Source organism: Triticum aestivum, chromosome 1B (assembly GCF_018294505.1).
Source record: "Triticum aestivum cultivar Chinese Spring chromosome 1B, IWGSC CS RefSeq v2.1, whole genome shotgun sequence".
Lineage (NCBI taxonomy): Eukaryota > Viridiplantae > Streptophyta > Magnoliopsida > Poales > Poaceae > Triticum > Triticum aestivum.
The window spans coordinates 118,137,163-118,162,865 of NC_057795.1; the positions used below are offsets into that span (position 1 = coordinate 118,137,163).

At 47.0% G+C, this 25,703-nt stretch overlaps 1 long non-coding RNA gene across 1 annotated transcript; it reads left to right on the plus strand.

Moving 5' to 3' along the window:
- Nucleotides 1–3,287: 3,287 nt before the first annotated feature.
- On the plus strand, nucleotides 3,288–19,320 carry LOC123087918 (uncharacterized). Its single transcript, XR_006441594.1, has 3 exons — nucleotides 3,288–3,420; nucleotides 7,586–7,587; nucleotides 19,306–19,320. It is a non-coding gene; the product is annotated as an uncharacterized lncRNA (long non-coding RNA).
- The last annotated feature ends 6,383 nt before the right edge of the window (nucleotides 19,321–25,703 follow it).

Consider the following 25,703-nt stretch of genomic DNA (forward strand, 5'->3'; position numbering starts at 1 on the left):
GCAGCAGAGGAGGAAGGTCGCTGAGGGGCGAATTCTGACGGTGGGGAAGGTGAGTTGGTGGCTGTCGCGCGGCGGTAGTATTCCGGCGACGGGAGGTTGGGTTGGTGGCGGTTGTGCGGCAGCAGGATCCCGGCGGGGGGGAGGTGGATGGGCGGCTGGATCCCGGCAGCAGGGAGGTGCATTGGTGGCTGGATTCCGACGGCGGGGCAACGGATTGGTGGCTGGATCCCGACGACAGGGAGGGGGGTTGGTGCTGGTCGCCGACTCGCCTTTGGCTGGATCCCAGCGGTAGGGAGGTGGGATGGTGGAATTCGGGAGGTGGAAGAGATGTCGATGCGGTGGGGACAGTGGGGGCGCTATGTTTTTTTTCTTTCCCACGGTTCGGCAGTTCGGGAACTTCTCCTCGCTCCCTATATAGGGTCATCGTGATCCAAATAACTATTCTGATTCCAGGATCAGGATAGTGTCAGGGGGGAGTAGGCGCAGCAGGAGCTACACGCATGAGGTTGAGAACATCTGGACGTTGCAGCAAGGTGCAAGATGCATGCATCAAGGGGCATCATCATAAAATGAAAAATGTCGGACTGTAGTAGTGGCTTGGCTGAACTTCCGCCTCAGCTTTCGTCGGGGTGGCAGTGTGCGTGAGGCCGGGAGCAGATGGACGAGCGATGACGTTTGGGGCGGGTGGCATAGTAGCGGTGCCCCGATTGAGCAGAGGAAGGGAGGGCCCCGAGGGGAGGACTGTCGCTCTGCAGCTCAGACGACAACAATAGATGGCTGGATGGTGGTGCTTGTGAGGTTAACAGCCAATGGGTTGCCAGCTCCACGCGCCATGGAGGGCGTCGCCGCATTGGTAGAAGAGCAGGCCGCCACCGCCATGAATCCAGGATGTGAGAGGGCGCCGCCGCACTGAGGCACGGGAAGGAAGAAGGCCGCAGTGGCAGATGTGGAAGGTCACGGCAGCAGAGGAGGAAGGTCGTTGAGGGGCGAATTCTGACGGTGGGGAAGGTGAGTTGGTGGCTGTCGCGCGGCGGTAGTATCCCGGCGACGGGAGGTTGAGTTGGTGGCGGTTGTGCGGCGGCAGGATCCCGATGGCGGGGAGGTGGATTGGCGGCTGGATCCCGGTGGCGGGGAGGTGCATTGGTGGCTGGATTCCGACGGCGGGGCAACGGATTGGTGACTGGATCCCGACGACGGGGAGGGGGGTTGGTGCCGGTCGCCGACTCGCCTTTGGCTGGATCCCGGCGGCAGGGAGGTGGGATGGTGGAGTTCGGGAGGTGGAAGAGATGTCGGTGCGGTGGGGACAGTGGGGGCGCTATGTTTTTTTTCTTTCCCACGGTTCGGCAGTTCGGGAACTTCTCCTCGCTCCCTATATAGGGTCATCGTGATCCAAATAACTATTCTGATTCCAGGATCAGAATAGTGTCAGGGGGAGTAGGCGTAGCAGGAGCTACACGCATGAGGTTGAGAACATCTGGACGTTGCAGCAAGGTGCAAGATGCATGCATCAAGGGGCATCATCATAAAATGAAAAATGTCAGACTGTAGCAGTGGCTTGGCTGAACTTCCGCCTCAGCTTTCGTCGGGGTGGCAGTGTGCGCGAGGCCGGGAGCAGATGGACGAGCGATGACGTTTGGGGCGGGTGGCATAGTAGTGGTGCCCCGATTGAGCAGAGGAAGGGAGGGCCCCAAGGGGAGGACTGTCGCTCTGCAGCTTAGACGACAACAATAGATGGCTGGATGGCGGTGCTTGTGAGGTAACAGCCAATGGGTTGCCAGCTCCACGCGCCATGGAGGGCGTCGCCGCATTGGAAGAAGAGCAGGCGGCCACCGCCATGAATCCAGGATGTGAGAGGGCGCCGCCGCACTGAGGCACGGGAAGGAAGAAGGCCGCAGTGGCAGATGTGGAAGGTCGCGGCAGCAGAGGAGGAAGGTCGCTGAGGGGTGAATTCTGACGGTGGGGAAGGTGAGTTGGTGGCTGTCGCGCGGCAGCAGTATCCCGACGACGGGAGGTTGGGTTGGTGGCGGTTGTGCGGCGACAGGATCCCGGCGGCGGGGAGGTGCATTGGTGGCTGGATCCCGACGGCGGGGCAACGGATTGGTGGCTGGATCCCGACGACGGGGAGGGGGGTTGGTGCCGGTCGCCGACTCGCCTTTGGCTGGATCCCGGCGGCAGGGAGGTGGAAGAGATGTCGGTGCGGTGGGGACAGTGGGGCGCTATGTTTTTTTTCTTTCCCACGGTTCGGCAGTTCGGAAACTTCTCCTCGCTCCCTATATAGGGTCATCGTGATCCAAATAACTATTCTGATTCCAGGATCAGAATAGTGTCACTCTATATATATATATATATATATATATATATATATTATATATATATATATATATATATATATATATATATATATCATGTGCATCAACCACGCCCTGCACGTATTATCCGTGTAGTGTCTTTGAGTTGAGAGTGAGGCAACATGCAATGGATTGCAACCGGCTGGGGCAACTATCTATCGCGCAGACCCGCTAGCATCAACATGCTCCTATATTGAGAGACTGTAACGTCCGGTCGCAATCGCATACGGGGTCTCCACGCGTTCATCTCTGCAACTAGCTATTCACACACACACACACACACACACACACACACACACACACACACACACACGAGGGTCTCTGACTACACTCGAGCATGATCACAACAGGTTCTTGAGCTGCTACTCGGGCATTCAAGGGTTTCCAACTACTACTCGCAAATATGGGTCTCCAACTACTCATGCAAGATCACAATGAGGCCTCTACTCCCGCATAACGGGTTTCCAACTATCACACAAAAGTATCATACTAGTTACAGTCTCGCATTGATCGGCCCGAGATCGCTAATGTCCATGCGAGAGTTTCCTACGGTCGTGCACCATCGCGCCAACAATCCAGCATCACGCTCCTGTAGTATTAGGCTGGTTGTAATGGGAAGTATCATATACTAGTATCATGCATATGATACTAGTGTATGATACTATCTTCCTAATGCATAATATTATATATTAATATCATGTAGTACTTTATTTATTGTCATGCACAACATTTATTATGATACGGTATCATCATATGATACTCAACCCTCTCTTTATTCATTTAATTCTATAACACCTCATCAAAATTTCATTTTTTTTAAAGGAGGAATACCCCCGGCCTCTGCATCTGGACGATGCATACGGCCATATTATTAATTATTAACACAAGACGTTACAAAGGCGTACAACAGTAAGACCAAAGCCACCGCCTAAGCAACACCGTCATTGTTTCTTCTCCGAGAAAAGAAGTTGACGACCCGTAGGCCTTCCACCTCCACACGGCATTGCTCCATTAGGCTTTCGCCCATTGCGGAAAATTCCCCACTGCTGCCTCCCGTAGGAGTCTGGGCCGTGTCTCACTCCCAGTATGGCTGATCATCCTCTCGGACCAGCTACTGATCATCGCCTTGGTACGCTATTACCTTACCAACTAGCTAATCAGACGCGAGCCCCTCCTTGGGCGGATTTCTCCTTTTGCTCCTCAGCCTACGGGGTATTAGCAACCATTTCCAGTTGTTGTTCCCCTCCCAAGAAGACACCGCCTAAGCAACAACTATCGCTACTCCTATCCAGTTGATGAAGAGGCGCTGATAGTCTGGGCCTAATACCAAACAGACCTTGCAGCCAAACCTAACATCTAAGACCTGAGGTCCCAACCAGGACGCCTGCCGGGTATGGGCACCCACTAGTCCGGCGTGCTCCTCAACCAGGACGCCTGCCGGGTATGAGGCCGCCGCAGCCACCTGCCACCAATCCATCTTCATTGTTGTACTGCTGCATCGACCTTGCCCGGTCTAGCTGCCGCCGACGCCACCACGACGCCAGACAACGTCGACCTCCTGTACGTGTCCATCACCACACATCCGACGCCAAGCCTCCGCTGCTCCATGCCGCCAAGAGCGGCCACCATGAATATGTAGAAAGAAACACCGCTCCACCGAAGAAGCCATCCGTTGGTCCCTCGAGCCCGAGTGCATCTCCAAGAATGCCGCCCCCAAGGGGGTAACGACACATGAATGCCGCCGTCATCCGATCAACTGATCTAGGGTTTCCCCCGGAGGTATTAGGTGGGTTTGGGATTTGTACCTCGATGATGCCTTCATGAAGGAAATGATGATAAGGGCATCGTCATCACCGGCTCCGGCCAACGACCGAAGACCAAGTTTTCACTCGGATCCGTCCCAAGACATCCACCCGACAACCTGTGCACTGTCTCGACTGCCTCCAAAGCCCTAGATCTAGCCGCCTAGATCCAGCGACCAACCGCAACAGCAGTGCCACGGTAGGAGCCCTGGCACACCGGCCACTGCCTGAATGCGCCACCACTGGAGCCTGGGAGGAGGACTCCCACTCCACCTCGCCAAACCGCGAGAGCCGCCGAGATCGATCCCACACGCTCATCACCGTCTCTGATATGAACCAATCCGCGGCAAAACCACGAGATCGTCGATGCAGATCCGCCTTGGATAGAGACAGCACCATGCCATGCCATCACGGGAAGCCCGAGCTTCACTCGCCGCCACCTTCCAGGGCTGTCGCCCCAGGATCCAGCCGCCAGCCACCGCGACCAAAGCCGCCATGTCCGCGAGGCCATCAAACGGCCGGCGCCACCAGATCTTCCTTGGAGCCGCAGCTCCGCCTCCCCCGCCCAACACCACGCCGCCGCCTTGCGCCGTCGCCTAACACGCCACCGTGCCGCCGCAACGCAGATCGGGGAGAGCGCCCCGGCGCCATGGGTGACCCGCCTCACCTGATCTAGCGCGGGAGGGAAGAGAGCCTCCGCCGCCGCCATCAGCCGCCTGGGGCTTTGCCCGGCGACCTCCTCTAGCGGCGGCGGAGGGGAGGGGGAGGATGGACGTGCCCGGCGGCGGCGGCTAGGGTTTTCACCCGAGCCGCCCTAGCAGGAGGGTGACGCGGGCGTTAGCAAAGTGTCCAGAGTGTCAGTTCAATAGCCGGCACCGTGTCTCATGAAAATTGCATAGTTGGCATGCATGATACTCCCTTCGTTCCTTTATTTAAGGTGTATTATTTTTGGCACGGTGACCAAAGCACAAAATTACAGACATGTTAGGACAAAATTACCCTTGGCAAATTTATTGGTTAGTGGCAAGTGAACCAGTTAGTCCAAGAAAGTATGAGATACATACAATCGACAGAGAGATACTCCTTTTCCTACAAGGAGAGATACAGACAATCAGGAGAGAGATACTTTCCCTTTTTCTAGAGGGCTAACAAGGGAATTAACAAAAAACTAGAAGAAATGCACCTTACATTCTGAAATTTTATCAAAAAGCAAATACGCCTTATATAAAGTAATGGAGGGAATACGAGCTATGATACTCCTATTACGACCAGCCTTAGAGATTGAAAACTCGAGCGGACAAGGTTGGAACCATCAACGTATACAGAGCGAGCTGTGACTCACCCGAGCAATCGTTGAAAAATTCTTGCCCTCACTTCTGCCACAAAGAAATTTTTCACAAAGGCCCAAAGAATATCATCCAAGCGCGTAGTTGGCCCACCCAAGACGGTTTCCTTCATACTTATTTGTCAAGGAAGCGTACCTACTATCACGTCCATGACAATAAGTATTTTCCCTGCAACTGTGTCAAGAAAGCGTACCTACTAACACATGGCGGGGCTTTTAGGTTCTTGGTACAATGGCTTTACATCTAAAGAACAACTTTTTTAGTTCTCATGGATGAACGGTTTAGTACGGATTGTGCAACCTAGATGGAGTACAAATTCATACCTATAGTAAACTAATGGGCAAGGAGGCAAAAGTTCCCTATCCGGAATATCCAGATTGGCCCCGTCTCCCATGGCGGCAATGACGCTCCGTGGGCCTCCCTTCTCGTGAACATTTTTTTTCAAATTCGCGTTCACGAATATCATGAACATTTTTCAAATTTGTGAACTTTTTTCAAATTCACCAACATGTTTATCAAAACCATGAATTTTGTTTTTTATCCAATTTCGTGAACATTTTAAAATTCAGGAATATTTTTGAATTCATGAAAATTGTTCTAATTTGTGAACATTAATTTATTTATGAACAATCTTCAGACTCGTGGAAATTTCTTGGATTCAAGTACATTTTGCATTGATCTCTTTTTTCAAATTTGTAAACATTATTCTACTCTGCTATTTTAAATGCAAGAACTCTTTTGCATTCACTATTTTTTTAGAATCATATGCAGTGGGAAAAAGGGGGGGAAAAGAGAGGAAAATAACACAAATCGTACGTGTATGCTTGGAGCTCCCAGGTTGCTAATGGGCTAGCCAAGCCTGAGACCTCCTATTCGTCGCATTTTGCGACAGATTGATGATGCAACACACAGGGCACCCCTCGACAGGGCCGACCCATTTTTCTCTTCAAACTTATAAAACAGTATTTTAATCCGCGAACTTTTTTCAAATGAACGAAATTTTATTAATACACTATTTGTTTTCAAATCATATGCAGTGAGGGAAAAAGGAAAGTGAGAGAGGAAAAAACACAAATCGTACGTATGCTAGGAGCTCCTATGTGGCTAATGGGCCAGCCAGGCCCAGGACCTCCCATTCGTCGCATTTTGTGACAGATTGACGATGTGACGCACAGGGCACCTCCGGACTGCGCAGGGCCACATAGGAGGGAAGCACTATACTAAATCGTGTGACCTAAAAAATTCAACAATGGGAGGGAGCGGTCGCAAGGAATTGTAACCGCGACCCCGCACTCGTGTTCTTGTGTCGCTAGGCAATGGACCCCACGAGCCTTTAAGACTAAAACAAGCACCAAAAGTTTATGAGCTAACTCCAAAGGCATGTACGGAAAAAAATCTAGAAAAGAATTATGAAATATTTTTGAAATAGCATTTTTTAAAACATTATCTAAAATTCCAAACATATTTTTGAAATTACAAACAATTTTAGAAGCTCCCACATTTTATGAAAACACGAACACAATTAGTAAAAATTGAACAGTATTTGAAAAATGAGAACTTTTTTAGTAATAGTGTACACATTTTGAAACTGTGTACATTTTCTGAAAAAAGAATTTTTTTGAATTTATGAATAAACTTCCTGGAAATTAGAAAATTTCTCAAAATTTATTAGAAAATTTTAAATTATGATCTATTTTTGTAAAACCACATTTTTTTCAAAAATATAGAACTTTTTTCAAAATTTCTGAATTTTCCAGCATTTTTTAAATTTTAAAAAAATTTATAAACTCCATAATATTTCCAAAATGTGAATACTCTCTGAATTTTTTCTGGAAACACGAATAAACTTTGAAATTTCAAACATTTTTTTAAATAGCAAAAGAACTTCTTAATATATTGAACATATTTTGAAATTGTGAACTTTTGAAAATAAAAATAAACAAAAAACAACCAGAATAACTTTAAAATCTGGTTCAAGAACCTTCTAGAATGTTCCAAATCCGTTCAGGAACCTTTTAGAAAGTTCCTAAAACCAGAGTGATTGCACGTAAACAGAAGGGTACTTGGCCTGACCCATGTACGAGCGAAGGAGTTGTGCGATACATCGACAATTTGTCACAACCCGTGACAAATAGGATTCTCTAGCCCGCTCCACCATGCTTGGAATGACGTCTGCAGGCCACTTACCTAGGAGCAACTAGTTGATGGGTACCCATTCGGGGGCAACCACAACGGTCACTTTTCTGGCCCCACGAGTGTGCCAAGTGGTGCGCTTAGACACACCATGTGTCGCGCTCTGGGTGTTATTTCTTTTTTAGTTTTTCGGCTTTCTGGTTTACTGGTTTTTCCTAGGTTTAGGAGGGTTTAGAGTTTTTTTTTAAATTAATTGGGAAGCAACGCTTTTCTGTGAAAAGCATAATTGTGCTTCTATGAAAGGGAAAAACACAACCTATGCTTTCAAGAGAAACGCAACTTGTGCTTCCACGAGAGAAGCAAAAGACGTACGTCCACGAGAATAATAACTGTGCCTACCTAAAGAGAAAACACACATGTATTTCCACGCTTCCGAAAAATGAAAAAACACAGCCTGTGCTTCAATGAGAAGCACATCTATGATTCCCGAAAGGGGAAAGCACGACCATGCTTCCGGATTTTGACTTTTTCCGGTTTACGGTTTTTCTATTTGTTTCTTGTTTCTTGTTTTGTTTTTCAATTTTCAATTTTTTTTGGTTTATGGTTTTTCTGATTCCTAGTATTTTCGTGGATTTTTTTTTTGAAATCTAGTAACATGAGATCTAGTTTCGAAGATCTCTGTGCGAGAATCTAATAATGAAAACGATCTGTGATTTGGATGCACGGTTTAAGAGATAAATTGTTTAAAAAAATAAGATCTACAAAATAAAAATAAAAATTCAAGCTGCAACAAGTGATGCACATGCACTATGTTGTTTGTCAGGACCAGATAATATGAAAGTGACATTTGCAAGAGGTATGCCTTAACTTAACTAGCTTTTTTTAGAACTCTTAACTTAACTGCTATTTGGCTCTTACTGCGATACAACAACAAATCAGCGCCAAGTAGAGCCGGGAATAGGTGCATTTTGGCCCACGGGAGCAACCGCATTGCATTGACACACCTAGCCAGGCCTCCAAGGAATCTGTCATCCCGAAGCGATTGATTTTTTTGTCTCATGGCCTTTTCCACCGCAAATTATATTTGACACACTTATGCGTGTCCAGGGGCCAACTTATTTTGAGTTTTCAAGTTATCTTCCAACTTATTTTGAGTTTTCAAGTTTTATTTCTTTAGGATTGTCTCCTTTTTTCCAACTATTTTTTCTTTTTTTTTCATTTTTCAATTTATATTATTTTTACTTTATGTGAACATATATTCAGATGTCTATGAATAACATTTTTTAAGTCTATGAACCTTTATATCAAATACATGAATGTAAAAATATGCACAAAAATATTTTTTAGATATATAATGGACATCTTTGATTCATACATGTGAACATATATATGTACACAAACGAATACTTCTCATTTTTTCCATTTTACCTTTTACTATATTTGAAACGATTTTTCACAAAACGATCTTGTGTGTGAACGCTAAGAAAAATAATTATTTTAGTTAAAAATAAAAATCCCAAATTTAACGGGTCATGTCGCTGACCCGTGTATGGGGATTTGCAGGTGTTTGCCTGACTATTTGATAGGAGAAGCTCATTTTCTTCAGTCTTGTCTCCGAGATGTACGTGTTTTTTCTGCATTGAAATAACAAACGCTCAAAGAAATTTGATTTGTTTGCACCAGTTCAACCGATGTGTTTGGCCTTAATTGGATAGACCCATCATCAAGGAAAGACATCTTTGTCCTTGAGGTGAGAGGCTAAATTTCGCGACATCAGTGTGAATATGTTCTTTCTTCTTGAACGCCTTTGTAGTGGAAGAATGGAACCATACTTGTATTTTTTTGTCATATCATGTCAATATTCTACCATTGTTGATTGTTGTCTACTTCATGTACTTTGTTTAATGGCTTCTTTGTATTATATCTACTTTAATAAAACTATGGATGTGTGCATAGGCAGATGCAGAGGCCCGGAGGTTTGGTTTGTTTCTGAAAACAAGCATCCTAAAGGATGAGATGATAGCCATTTTTTTTCACCTGAACAAAGTTTCTGACAGTTTATCCTTGAGAGCTCTAAGAAGGGTGCAAATAAGACCTTAACGAATTTAGGATAATGGGTCGCCACTTGGATGATAACTAGGGTCTGTTCATATTGTGATTTACTTGATTAATAGTCCCCCAAAAGGAGGGTTGACCCCCTGCCAGTGCAATTTCTTCATACTAGTTGCCACAACACCATCCCCATAGGAAAATAAATCTTCAAAATACTTTCTTAATTAATTAATTATAAAAACATTTGCTCATTGTGTTTGTATCCGCTTGATGCTTCATTACGAGTCAATAAAAGCACCTACTATAGAGAGAAAAATATAGAAGTTTTTGGGGTGGGGTGAGGTCGGGTGGGGGGTTGTGCAAGGACAACTTTAAACACAAATTAAATAAGGCAATAAATAAATAAACCCACAACTAGAATTTTGCAAGGATAGAGCTAAAACATTCAAGATTTATCAATGAAATTCGACCAATTTTTTTGGTGATGTAAAAAGTAATACAATGGTATGAAATCTGCAAAAAGAATATGTTCATAATACGCAACTTTTCACTAACAATTTTGTATTTTTGTTTTGAAAAGGAGGATTACCCCCAGCTTTTGCATCAAGAGATGCACGCAACCATTTTTATTGCATTATTCAACAAGGCCTTACAAAATAAATAGATAGATCAACCCAAAGCCACCTTCCCGAGTTGATGATGTGCCCTAACCTCGCGGCACGCACACTAAGAAATCCGGTGGCCTCATCAAGGTGCCCGCTGACTAGCTGGGAGCACCAACTGATCTAGCAGACCCTCAACGTGCACCACATGCGCACACAAAAGACTCCGTCATCGCCTTCTTCCACAGTCCCCTCTTCAGGAGCAATCAATGCACTGATCTTGCCAGGCCCTTTTGTCGTTGACGCTACCACGATGTCGGACATCACCAGCCTCCCGTGCGCGCCCATCAAACGGTATCCAACGTCGTGACCACGTTGCACCTTGCCGCCAAGACTCGTCATCATCGATATTGTAGATGGCACACCGCTCCACCTTGGTCACCGCACGGGAAGCATGCGGTGACCTGCGCCCAACCACGCCTCTAGCCAGCAACTGCTCCAAAACGATGTCCACATGAGGTAGAATGATGCCGAACGTTGGCATCGTCTAACCCGGGAGGCCTAGATCTAGGGTTTTCCCTGGAGCATCCCGAGGGAGAAGATAAGAGATGCACCGATGATGCCTTCATCAAGGTAACAACGCCCCCAAGATGCCGCATCTTTTGCCGTCAAGGACGGCCCAGTTTTCACAGGTAGTCCTGTCTCCCCATCCTCACCATCAACCGGAGCCGACGGATCAGTGAGCCGGACGACGGCGCAAAACCCCAGCCAGTTAGAACACCACGGGCATGAAAGGGAGGCCGCATCCCTACCCCACCGCGACGCATCTGGGCCAAAACCCTAGGCGCCGCCACCAAGACCACGACCGAGGCGCTGCGAGGGAGGACTTGACACGGCAGCCGCCGTCGCGGATCCGGGTGGCCTGAAGGTCGACATCAATGGGCGTGGGGTTCCCCACTAGAGAACTCGCCATCGCCGGGTGGGGGATGAGAGCGCGAGGATGGGATGACACATGCCCCGCCTCTATCTTCCTGGGAGCCGGCGCGGCTTCGCCGACCGCTCCGCCGGTGGCGGCGAGGAGATGGGGTGAGGTGGAAGGGGCCTGCGACGGCACTGGCAAGGGTTCCCCCACCGCCGGCAGGGAAGGCGGTTGCATACTAATGATTGGTATTAATAACGTCATGTAATTTTCAAACCAGGGAAGTATATTTGATGAAATTTCATATATGCTCCTCGTTTAAACTTGCTTACATTATTACTCCGATCCTCGTTTAAACTTGCCCGTTTAAATTTGCTGTCATATATGCTCCTCGTTTAAACACAAGGGCGTTGTTATATATGCTCCTCGTTTAAACACAACGCCCTCGGAGCATATATGAAATTTAAACGAGGATCCTCGTTTAACGATTGGTAACAACGCCCTTCATCATTACCAACCGTTGATCACTTCGTAAAGCCTAAAACCTTGTGTTTTTGTGATCGTCACGGAACCACCTACCACAACATCTGGGAATCTATCCTTCCGAATAAATTCGGCAAATGGAAGATGATTAGCCGTAATAACTGAGAGGACTGCGAATCCCATCATCGATGCCCCGATAGTGACTAAAAAATACTCCCTCTCTCTCAGTTTACAGGGTGTGCGTCAATTTGACAAACCTAATACAAGTCATATATTACAAAAATTATACGAATATAAACTTCAGAAGTTCTATCTTCAAAAGGTATAATTTTTGTGTTATATAGTTTATATTAGGGTGATAAAATTGGCAACCTAGGTATACGCGTAGGACTTGTAAACTGAAATGGAGGGAGTATGTACATTAACCAAACTCACACGTGCAACCAACGAACATCATACAAACTCAAATTATTTAGCTGGTATATCCATCAGTCATACCGATGAATTTAACAACCACACCGTATCATGCATGCATCGCGCGCCGTATACAATGTCCTTTTTGTACTACAGATAAATTGTTTAGACCAGGATCACATCATAATCGGGCCGGCTAACACTTACATATAGTATCAATTAATTTTTATTGACGAGGACGGCCGGAGCAGGGAGTGTGACACGCATGCATGCATGGACGAGAAGGTGGCCGGCGGTGGGCTAGCCAGCTAGCTCGCTAACGGCCGCCGAATGACTTGACGCCGAGGCGCCACCTCTTCTTAGTGTCCTCGATGAACCTGCCCGCCCTCGAGTTGATGTCGTCTCCGGGGCTGTCGGGCTTCCGAGCCGCGCCGGAGCTGCCGGCGCCGGCCGTCCATGGCTGTGGCTTCCACGCGTTGCCGATGGCCCCGCCGCTGGTGCCGACAGGAGGCTTGATGTGGACGAGGTTGCGGAACTCGATCTTCTCCACCTTCTGCACCGCTACCTCCTCCCCGGCTGCCGGAGCTGGGTTCTTGGTGCTCTTGCCCCACCGGAACATCTTCGACCTAGCTGGTGGAGTATATAATGCTTGTTTGTTTCCTAAGGTTGGATGAATGGGGATGGCGAACGGATGGCCCCTTTTATAGCGAGGCATATGTGCATTTGTAGTTACACATGTTCATACCGTAAAGATATAACAGTTTCACATAGAAATTCCCTCATTAACCATGAGGTCAATGCGGTCATCAGTAGATGTGATGTTCGGTTCTCATGGCACGGATGGCGGATGGCTGTCGCTGCTAAGGTAGAGCGAATATGTTTGTTCCTTCGATTTACATATGACCGACCTGGAGTATGTCTACGACCGCTTTTATTTTTGTACTATGTTACTATACGACAGCGATTTGTAATTCTGCACACACCGTTGTCGAGTCAGTTGAGCTTTTGGCATATCTCCAACACCATAATACCATGTAAAAACTTATGCCTCTTTTGGTTCAAAGAAATGTAGAGGTAAAAGACAGGAATGCAAATTTTTCCTATGATGATATTATTCATATGCCTTTGTTTAACAGGAATGGGACAAAGGAAAAAAAATGAAAGAAAATTTTCTCTTATCTCAATTTGAAGGAAAAACACATGAATTCTAACATCTGCTTGGACGTCTTTCCAAATTACTATGCACAAAAGAATGAGACTGAGATCCTTAGTGGCATCATAATGTTCTAGCTATATATTTTCATGTGGTGTGACTTTTAATTTGACCATGTTAATTAGGATTCCTTTGTTTTTTCAATTCCTGTGAACCAAACATCAAGTTGACAGAATTTCTATGATTGCCAATCCTCTATTTTGCACATGCATTCTTATCATTTTTTTAGAAAAGGATGATGACCCCTGGTCTCTGCATCTGGACGATGCATGCGGCCACTTTATTAATTATTCCCACAAAATCTAACAAAGTCATACAACAGTAAGACTGAAGCCACCGTTTAAGCAACAACTGTCGCTACACCTATCCAGTTGATGAAGGGGCGCTGATAGTCTGGGCCTAATACCAAACAGACATCGCAGCCAAACCTAAACATCTAAGACATGAGGTCCCAACCAGGACGCCTGCCTGGTATGAGGCACCTACCAGTCCGGCGCACTCCTCAACCAGGACGCCTGCTGGGAATGGGGTCGCCGCAGTAACCTGCCGCGAGTCCATCTTCAGAGTTGTACTGTTGCATCTACCGTGCCAGGTCTCTCAGCCATTGACGCCACCACGACGCCAGACTGTGTCGTCCTCCTGCGCAAGTCTATCCTTCCACATCAAACTCCGAATCTGCACTGCGCCACGCCGTCCAGATCCGTCGCCATCAATGTATGGATGAAGCACCGCTCCACCAAAGAAGCCGTCCGCTGGTCCCGCGAAGCCGAGTGCACCTCCAAGAATGTCGCCCCCAAGGGGGTTACGACACATGATTGCCGCCAACATCCGATCAGCTGATCTAGGGTTTCCCCCGGAGGTATTGAGTGGAGTTGGGAGCTTCACCTCGATGATGCCTTCATGAAGGAAACGATGATAACGGCATCGTCATCACCGTCTCCGGCCATCGGCCGAAGATTAGGTTTTCACCCGGATCCGTCCCAAGAAATGCACCCAACAACCTGTGCACCGTCTCGACCGCCTTTAAAGCCCCAGATCTAGCCGCCTAGATCCGGCGACCAACCGCAGCAACAGTGCCACCGTGGGACCCCTGACGCACGGGCCACTGCCTGAGTGTGCCACCACTGGAGCCTAGGAGGAGGGCTCCCACCCCGCCTCGCCAAGCCGCGAGAGCCGCCGAGAAGGATCCCGCGTGCTCGTCACCGTCTCTGATCCGAACCAATGCATTCTTATCATGTTCTTGTGTTTTTTCTATTCCTTTGCTTTTAGAATCATGCGAACAAAATATGCCCTAATATTCTTTTTGATAATTGGAAGTTTTCTTCCTGGCCACATCATAAATGCATGTGTAAATGCATGGTGCAATCTATGTATGTATCTCTCTATTATTATGCACTGAAAGAAAATGAAAGGAAAAAGAAATAGAGAGAAGTACATGCTAGCTAGAAATAAAGAAAGAGAAAAATGAAAGAAATCACAGCCGTTAGATATGGTATAGTCATACTTATTCAGATTGTACCTATATCTACATAATTGTATCTAAATAGATTATGTCCAATAGATTTTCATAATTATATTTTCTGGTGATGCTATGACCATGCTCTCTAACTAAAATTGACATGCTCGACCAACACAAATTGCGATGATAATCATTCGCAATTGCCATCCCTCCAGCGAACATTTGCTGGTCATGATGGTTCTTTTTCTTTGCTATATGAGTGTGTTTAAAATGTTGTAATGAATTTGGATGTTTTTTTACATGATATATGTTCCAAGAAAACTGCAAACACAAAGAAAAAATATTTTAAATGAAGGTTTTCTACTGCAATAATCAAACCTCACAAGATCATGAGTCAGGTGAACCAACCTGTGGTTGGATGGTTAGAGGAACATCGATATCCCCAACCCAACAGGGTTCAAGTCCTGGTGCTTGCATTATTTTTGGATTTATTTCAGGATTTTCGGTGATGCGTTTTTAGTGGGAGTAGACGTTTCGACGACAACGAGGCGCCTACGGATACTGTCATGTTCGTCTGCTTTAGTGATGTGATACGTTGTGTGTTGTTGCTACACGGAGATGCATGGAGCATCTGAGAGCATCCCCAGACGACTCCAGTGGAAGCTACTAATTGGATAAAGCTAGCAGGCGTGTTGCGCGTTTCGCACTAATGAAAATCGAAGGTTCGAAGGCGAAAGGCGTCTCAATCGGACGAAGCCTCTAGTAGCATCTCCGGATATTTCCAAGAAAGGAACGAAGGGAGAACAAGGGAGAATGACCCTGCCATAGTCAATTCATACGCTTAGGAGCGACCGAACATTGGAGAAATGCTAGTAGTTCTTTACCGTCACGGGAGATGGTTGGTGAGAGTTCATGTGACGCTGTAACTTTTAGTTAGTACCTTCTATCATTATATTATTGCCAAGTGATTTTCACGTTTTTCCTCGCTGAAAGTAGTCGCGGCACTACCAAGCTACTAGAGAATAACTTCGGCTAGATTAGTTTGGCAACACCCACTCAAACGAAGTTAATTAAAATTTGGCAACCAAATCTTCTGATACACATACTATAAAGCAACTGTTGGGGTTCTTGTACTATTTTTTTCTCTCTCTCTATAATGCAAGATACACATGCTATGCGTATTCGAGAAAAAAAAGCAACTGCTGCATTAGGTATTCATAACCGTGAATTTACAATGCATAATTCCAGCAACATAGATTCACTTTTGATGACAAACTCATGAGTTTGTGTACTTTTGTACACTTCCAGAAAATACACCACATATATATAGTACAAAAGTTGGCGGGAACATTATTATATTTGATTGAATAGTGCAAAATCCAGAAATTTTAACTTCATTGACGCGTTTTCATCCTTTTGTTTTATTCTACTATACACTGATGATCATAACTTTTCATTTGTACTTGAGTTAAGACGCATACCCCTTGGCTGCCCTACCAACTCGAAGGCAAGGCGGCTGGGTTGCTCGCCTCCTGCCGGCGCCACCGCAGGTCTACCCGTCTGTTGTGGCCTTAGGCCATGGGAGTATGGTGGATCTCGGTCCTTGCTGACGGGAGGGCTCCAACTCTGTTTTTAGGTGTCTTTTGGTATATGTTTAGGGTTTGTGTCCTGCTCAGGAAGGCGTGGCAGCGGCAGCTTTCTAAAGATGGAATAATGTTCTCGTCGCCTAGCCCCGTCCCGATGGTGCGTCTAGCCTCATCGGAGGGCGTGTGGAGGTGTGTCTTCGGCGGATCTCGTGGGATTCGGTCGGCGTTTGTCTTCCGTGGATCCGTTTGATACAATCTTCATTCATTTGTTGTGTGTCTGCAGGTTAGATCCTTCCGATCTATGCTTCTCTTCATCGGCAGTGGTTGTTATTCTGGTGCGCTAGTCCTATAGGGCCTTAGCATGACGATTTCCCGACTGTCTACTACAATGTTATGTTTGTCTGCTCAGGTTAGGGAGGGGCGACGACGGCGGCGCGCCTTCAGCTCGCTCCAGTGATTGTAGTCGTCGCTAGGTGGTCTACGGACCTGGATGTATTTTTTACTTGTTTTCTGTACTATCTTGAGGGTTGATGAATAGATCGAAAGTTTTCTAAAAAAATTAAAATAGAAACGTGTTAAATGCCACTTTACTTACAAAGTAGAGGTATCGGTCCATTTCGTGGTTCATGTCCTCCACAGAAGCCTCCTTGAAGAAGGAGTTGATCTTGACATCCTCCGTCTTGTTGAGCATAACCCAAAAGTCTTTCTCCATCACGGGCAAGAACTTCTGTCCTATGGGTTCTGCCTCGTTCTACCCATGTTCATACTATGATTCTTCGTGATGCCTCAATGGGCGCCGAAAAGAATGGTTCTATCACTCTAGAATCAAATGGCAAGATGGAAACGACCTAGCCCAGATCCCATGTCATTCCCGAGAAGGCGACCCCAAAACCCTAGCCGGACTGGACCCCTCCCCCCTCTCACATATGGAATATATTTATGGGTGTGGTGCTAGATCCGTGAGATATGGTTGCTGGTATGAGCGGATGCGTTCGTACAACCAGCCGTCTTGAGCTCATGAAGCTCCAACGAGGTGTGGTTTTCTAGTGGTCTCCTCTCCTCATAAGTAAGGTGTTGATGACTCGAAATCTTCATAAATATCACAAGAGACTAAGGTTTTCTCCACTAAATGATAAAAGAGCTTCCCACTTTTGGATTCTTACACACAGAGAGCAATAGGGCAGCATCACCTGAGCAAATATAGTAATACTACTACTAAAGTGCAAAAATGTTAAGAAAAAGAAAAACATGCATTTAAATTGCACACAGCATCAGTGGAATACACGTGAATTATGTCTGATCCCGTCACTAGTGACCAACCATAAATTTCTGGCATGGTAATAACTTATCAGGCTAACTAGCTCATGTCAACCAAATTCGGTATAACAATATGGTTTAATGGAGTCTGTGCACATCATACTTGTGCTTTGTACAAACGAAATTTTCAAGGTTGGCCGACTTAGGGTATCGGTATGGGAAAATATGTTCATTAATTTGGAAATGAAAAATTAAAATCATTTTGTGTTACCTATGTAAAGTGGTCGTACTAACAACAATAAGAAAGTTTATTAAAAAATAATTGGAAAGGAAGAAAGCAATGTTGTTTCTTTAGCAGAATGAATCAATCCAACATCTATTCTTCAAACAGAGCCGGTATTATTGGACCTAATAGTTTCTTTAGCAGAATGGATCAATCCAACATCTATTCTTCCTCTGTCCTTTTGCTCAACTTGTGGGCTAAGTGATGTATGTCTCTTTGAACCTTCTATATACTGCCTTTTAGTATCTCTAATATGTTCCTAAATTAGCCTTGAAGTTTGGACAAATAATTTTACTTGCAAATTCATGCATGTGATACGTGTGTGCAATATGTTAGTCCATATGGCACTATAGTGATATACTTAATAAAAGAAAATTTTTCCTGTTATAAGCAATTATTCTAGCTACATGCTTGATTACTACCTACCACTCAATGTAGCATGTGGATCTGCATGATTTTGTGGATACAGGGTACAACCAGTTGGAGACAATCGCTTTGGACTTGTTTCACCAGGTTTGGGTCACATGACACTACTAGGAAAAGGCCTACTAATGGCGCACCGGTTTTGCCTACTAATGGCGCACTACCGGTGCGCCATTAGTAGCACGCCACTAAATTTTTTTACTAATGGCGCACCACTGGTGCGTCATTAGTATCTGGTATACTAATGGCGCACCAAGCAGTGCTCCATTAGTATGTAACACCATGCGCCATTAGTATGCCTCCCGGGGGGCTATATGTAACCATGTGCTTTGTCATACTAATGGCGCACTCTGCCTTGATGCGCCATTAGTATCCTTTGGCATACTAATGGCGCACTCTGCCTTGATGCGCCATTAGTATGAATATTTGTTTTTTTTTTGCTTTTCTGATTTTTGCACAGGTTACAAAATATATTATTGGACATAATATAGACAGCAGCACACAGCAACAACAGATTCATCGAATACAATAGAAGATTAGTCTCTGAATACAATTCATCATATTAGTCTCCGAATTCAAAAGACCGAACAAAGATAAAACATTACAAGTTTCAAGACCGCGAGTATCGAGTTTATCTTCACATTACAAGTCGATATCGATCATCTAAACTACCATCACATAAAAGAGAGCTGCGGTCATCACGATGAGCATCATCGCGATCAAACTGGTCTTCATCCGGTTCCTCCAACGCTCCCTCCTCTCTCCCGCTAGATAGCGGGCGTATCTAGATTCGGCCTCCACCCTAGTGGTGTACCCTTTGTAACTGTTACCGCTGAAACGGTGAACCTGTCTCCGACACTCCTCCCAGTCGTCGTACACTCTGGGAACCTTACCCTTGTACACGACATACAACGACATCTCTATGCACAAGCCAAACAACAGACAACAGACAATACATAAGCAATATGTAAGTATGCAACAAAAGGATCGGAAGAGAAAAACAAGACATTAATAGCACGATTCATGATCCTACTAATAAATAGCATCGATTACATCTAAGTTGAATGACTGTCCAAACCAAAGAGACATACGAATTCATTAAGTTTAATTACAACATGAGCCAATCAATGTTTCAGAACTACACATCACTACTTTTGACTCGACTCATCGGCCATGAGCGTGGATGAAGCCGTCGTCTGTCGTGATGGTCATAAAATCGCGGTCGTTGTCACCCTGCATTTGTAGCGTTCCATCTATCTCATTGTTGGACGGTTGATATCTGAGGTAGAACTGCCCCGAGGTATGAAGGACATCTTGATGGATGATGTACGCAAACTCCGACTGGATGCGAAAGAATTCTTGTCTGAGGTCCGCGTCCTGGGTTGCTGACAACCTCGCGGCCCAATCTTTGAGACTATCTGGTAGCAGAAGTTGATGATGGTCCCTTACGATCACCCGTATGTGATGGAGGGCGTAGTAGGCATCCTTCTGACCGCCAGGCGGCTGCTTGACGCAGCAGAAATTCGTATTGTGTGAGAAGGTGTGCTTGCCATACTTACGAACTGCCCTGGTGAAGGTGCCTCCAGATTTGGCGTAGCCGGGGAGAACATCATCAAGAACTTTCTTGACATTTGTGTAGTCTATCTTGGAGTTACGGTTCGGGTCGAAATACGTGGCCATGAAATATTTCGGGCTTAAGAGGATGAGTGTGCAATGTGTGTCACTGCACAGAACACGGAATGTTAGAAAAAAAAGAACGATCGAAATCTAAGAAATCATATGTTACGGGGCGGTTAAGGGATGACTTACTCGGGAAAGTAAGCCACAAGGAGGTTATCCTTATCTGGGTTTGCCAGAATGACGCCTTCGAGGTGTGAACTCGCAACTTGGCGGTCCCCAGCGCTGCTCAAGTGCTTGGCACGCTTGTAAAAGGGGTCGACTATCACGATGTCCGGGGTCTTGTCTCTAATGATCCGCATCTCCATACTCAGCGAAAACAGCCGAACGAAGGTGTAGTGCAGCGGATGAAGGTTAAACATAGCAAAGATGTCATCAAACTGCAGGATGATCGTACCCCCGATGTCGCCATCCACAAAGCCCTTGCCCTCTGGCACCTTGGCCACAAAAACCGGGTATGCCACATTATTCTCTCTGAGACGCCGCTTCTCCAAAGAAAGAACACTGTCATGCAGACTCCGCATAGCACCAGTTGCAGCATTCAGCATATTTGGCGGTAGCATCGCCCTACCCGCCACATGCACCCTCCTCGAGATATCCTTAGGTGAAGGTGGCCCGTCCTGAGCACGAATCAAACTCGGTGCCGGCTGGCTCGCACCGGCGCCCTTGTTAGTCTTTCGCTTCCGTCCCTTCTTCTTGATCTCCTATAATGGGATCGAGTTCTGCTCATAGTCCGCCTTCTTGAGCGTGTTGGGGCTGATAATATTTCGCACCTCAGCTATCTGAGGCTCGGTGAAGGCGGGAGATGGAGGCGTGTCCTGAGAACTGAACGCCAGACGACGCTTGTTGCAATTGGATTTCTCCGTCGTACCAGCTAGATCGCGGTCGTCTTGGTTGGGTTCTTGAGAAAGAGGCCCGCAGAACTCGTCAGTGTACCCATGTTCGGCAAAGTACTTATCAACTTTGATAAATGTACCGGCGTCGTTGTCGTTGCCGTCCGGATCCTGTGCCATAGGGCTGTCCGGATCCTGTGCCATAGGGATGTCCGGCAGGTCCGGTAGCGTTGCGGCGTTCTTGCCATGGCTTGGCGCCGGCACGACTGGTGGTCTTGTCTGTGGGGTGGTGTCCCCCGCCCCCAAACGAATCTGGCTCTTCGGCCAAAGGAGGGGCCAGTTTACGCACGCGCTGAGGGTCATCTCATCTTCTTCATCGGCCCCAGCGGGTCGAATCGGAGGTAACAACTCGTGGCAGCCTGGCAGCACCCGAACCACTTCAACCCTATACATTGTGGGTGCCATCGGATTACCGTGGTACATGCGGTTGCCCGGTTGAACGATTCTGCTCTTGGTGACATCGACCAACTCGGTGCCCACGAAGTGCAGAAGAGTGCAAGGAACGTCGGCGGCGCCCTGCGAAAACATGTATAGGGCATCAGGGATGCCCAGTCAAAGGCAAGGATATGAAGTCATCGGCCGAGAGGCTTAGTTACCGTGATGCCGTCGAGCTCGGCTAATGTTGAGGCACCGCCAACGGCGGGCGTGTAACTGACTGAGGGGGCGCTTGCTGGCGATGTGCCGGCCGGCGTACACCCGGGTGCATTAAGCTCCAATGCCCGTGCCAGCGCAGGAGACACGAATACCGCCTCCGCCGGAGACACGAATGGCGCCGCCTCCGGAGACACCAATGGCGCCGCCTGCGCGCTGTGCGAGTTGCTGGTCGTGAAGCTGGGAACCGGGGGAGGCCCCTGTTGGCCGCCCGCAATCCACGTCGTCAGCCCATGAATCAACGTAGGCACCATGGCGTTGAGCTTCGTTCCCAGTTGTTGTTCCACTTGCTCTTGGACAAGCTCCGGAATCTGCAACACTTGTGCCTTGAGTTCTTCAACCTCGCGCGTCTGGCTTTCCGAGCTGGTCTTTTTCTCCTTCCGCACACCAGTGGTATAGTATGACCCCCATTTTGTGGACAAGCCTTTGCCGGCCACACAACCAGCTGATGTCGGCTTAGTGAGCTTATCCTTGTTTTTCATTACGTTTAACGCCCTATTTAAAGGGGTGTCGAAAGGGGAGCTTTGAGACGACCCCGCGCTACTGCTTTCAGTGTCCTGCGAAAGGAACATGAACCATTTAGAAATATTGGGATTAATTAGAGTGCAACCATATGGAGCTAATTACGCGGGGGTGTATTCCTTACCAGAACAAGCTCAAGCGCCCTGGTCTTCGGATCCGTGGTAAGCTCCTTTGTTATCGGGTCCTCCTTGTACCGGGCCCTGATATAGTTCCTGGTCTGCTTGTTACCGCTGTATTTCTCGAAGCGGGGCGGTAGGCCTTACTCGGCACGCTCCGCGTCCTCCTTGTCCCATATAGGCTCCGCCACTCTGTAAGCGCCGGGACCGAGTTTGTGTTCCCCTAAGTTCAATTCCCGCATTTCTTTCCCCCACTGACTTGATTCGGAGGTTGCACTGCTCTCGCACTTGATCTTGAACTCCTTGTACTCATCTTCTCTCATCAAAGGATATTTCGCCTCGATCTTCTCATAACTATCACCTTTATCAATCATTCTCTTCACCGCGCTTCTCCAAGTAGATAGGGCCGTGCTCATCTTCGTGAGGGCGGCACTGTTCACTTTATTCCCTGAGAGGCGTGTGTTTTCAAATTCGGCGGGGAACTTGTATCGTTCGTGCAGCTTCGTGAAGAGGAGGTTGCGCAAATTCCCTCGGTCCTTATGCCTAAGGTTCTCGGTGTTGATCGAGACGGTGCTCTGGAAAATGCACCCGAGCTGAACCGAGTACCCCTTGACTATATGTTTGGGCTCCGTTGGATTCCCGTTGGAGTCCACTTGAGTGAATTCCTCCTTGAGGGTGCGGAGCGCATTCGGGCGCCGGTCCTTCCTTTGCTTCTTCGGTTGGCTGCCATCTGTGTGTGCGCCGCCATCATCAGTGGTGGCATCCTCGGCGGCACCATCAGTGGTATCATCCCCGACGCCACTAGGGGTTGTGTAATCAGGATCGGTGTCTTCCGTGGTGTCCTCATAGCGGTGAGGTTGTTCCTCCATCTCCTGGGACAACTCCCAGAATTGCTTGCCGCCCGAACCACCGGCCTCATCGTTGTGGGCCATGTTTCGCTCTAAAATAGGAAAAACTTTTGGTCAAAAAGTTGGTTATTGTCAAGGAACAAGATCATGGTCTCATCATTTAGGGTTTGTCGACACCGAGGCACCCTAAAAGCCTAAGCTTTCATCATTTAGGGTTTGTCGACGCCAAGGCACCCTAAAAGCCTAAGCATACATCATTTAGGTTCTCATCAACACCGAGGCATCCAGGGCAGCCAAGTTAAGTTTTCATCATTTAGGGTTTATCGATGCCGAGGCACCCTAGATTGGGCCTAATCACTTGGCACTAATCACTTGGCTCTATTGCCACCTATGTTGGGTTTATCATCTAGGGTTTATCGATGCTAAGGAGAATTCTAAGTTGGGCCTAATCACTTGGCTCTATTGCCACCTATGGTTTAATGCAGCACGAATAAAGGGGCAGTTGATCCTACTTAATTAAGTACTAAGATACCCCGACCCATGCATTAGTCGCAAGCACCCCATATGTCCTATTTTTAGCAAAGTCATGCTAAAATTCACGGAAAATTTCAGCATGACCTTTGATGAAAATAGGACATATGGAGTACCGAATTTGCCGGAACGGAAGTTAATCAACATTCATCACGACACGATGGTCGGAGACAAAACCCAGCAAACTAGCACCACAATGTGCCTCTACTTTCATATGGACGAAAAGGCCACAAACCATATGGTCCTCTGCTTTCATATGGACAAAAATCAGCTCAACTTATGTGAGCTTCCATTTGAGATCTAATAGCAGCAAGTTGTTCACTTGTAGCTGAACTTATGTGAGCTGCCTTCAAGAAAAGAAATCTGCAGTGGCACATCTGCTCTCTGAATACATTGGCAAGAAACAAAACAACACCTAGTACCATCCATCTGCTATGGCCGTATCATGCAGTTTAACTAAGCACTAACAGGTAATTATATAACAGAAAACTTGGCGCGTACGTGTCACTTATCTTGGGCAAGCAACATACCTCGTCCTCTTGGTTAGTCCAAACAAGTTGTATGCTGAGCCTCAACTCACCACCTGCACATTTTACAGCACCCATGAAATGAAAAACTAAACATAATTGTCAACCAACAAAACCAAAACACAAACAGGACTTCAAAATTTCACGATCAGGAAGAAAAACAGGGTTTTCAACTACTATATTCAGTTTCATGGCATCAGTTGAACAGTTGAAAAAGAACAAGCTTCATTTAAATATCTTGCTGCTAACAAACATAACTAATGTCAGTACTCAAAAAATAGAGTGACCACACAGGGAAAAAACAAACTATTCACTTTTTATTTCTTCAGAATTGGACCAGACAGAGAATAATTCCTTGGAAGCAACATAGGAAAATTGATCTGATCCTGAGACTCTTAGCTCCTGTACTCACCACCTGTATACCTCTTTGATATTAGTACCAAAGATGGATCAAAAGTTATATTGCAACCATCAAAGTAAGTCTGAAGCATGCCGTAAACTATTCACACTAGATAGAGCGGCAACCAAAACTTCGACCGATCGATCTTTTGTAAAAAAAGGAATTTGTCTCGATTTGTTTGTTGCAGTTTGAGATTCAACAAAGAAACTCCAAGAACATCCAACTGTTTTGTTTAAGTTTCTGATGATAGCTGGGTATGTACATACATCTTGGGTGGTGCTCTGCTGGTGGAAAAACAGAGTAAGAATGAGATAGTACTCCTGCCTGTAAGCCGGCTTCAGCCTGTCGAATCACCCAAAGCACCAGCAGCAACATGAGCAGCAGCACATATACTTAACTAATAAAGAACATTTCCTTACCTAAGCTCTGCTCATTGTCCAAAATAATCCTAATTTACTCTCAAATGTACAGCCCTGCATCTCAAAGTGCAGCTTCCTGGGGTCCTGTACTGGAGGCGGGGCAGCGGAGGGTTCGGCCGGCTGGGCGCGCCGCGGCGGCGGGCCGGCAGCGGTGGCGGCGGCTAGGAACCCTAGTTGTCGCGCTCGGGAGGGAGGTTGACGCAGGCGGGGCCGCGGGGGGAGGGGGACGGCGAGGGCGCGGGTGCGGGCGGAGGGGGGACGGTGAGGGAGGTGGCGCTCGGCTCGAGGAGGGGGCGTTGGAAGCGAGCACGGCCGGGGACGGCGAGCACGGGGGGAAGTGGTGGTCGGTGGTGGTCAGGCGCGGGTGAGATGAGGCAGGGGAGGGATTGGGGATTTTAGTGTGGGGGGGAGGCTTAGCAATGGCGCACCATCCAGGGGTGCGCCATAAGTACATCCATAGCAATGGTGCACCACCGAGGGGTGCGCCATAAGTAATTTAATCTAGCCCGACTTGTCAGGTTATATACCACCTAACCCTAGCTACAACAGAACCTGCCCACTAGCCCGAGTGGTCAGTACGCAACACACACACCAGGAGGTCCTGGGTTCGATTCCCAGGCTCCCCAATATTTTTTTATGCATTTTAAATCCTATTTGATATTTATTTGTGTTTAAATATGTTCAAACTTGTTTAAATCATAACAGTAATATTTTTTTATAAAAACAGTAATAATTTTTTAAAAAATATGTTCAAATTTGTTACTTGAAAATATCATCGGCGGCGGCGGTGGAGCGGGGG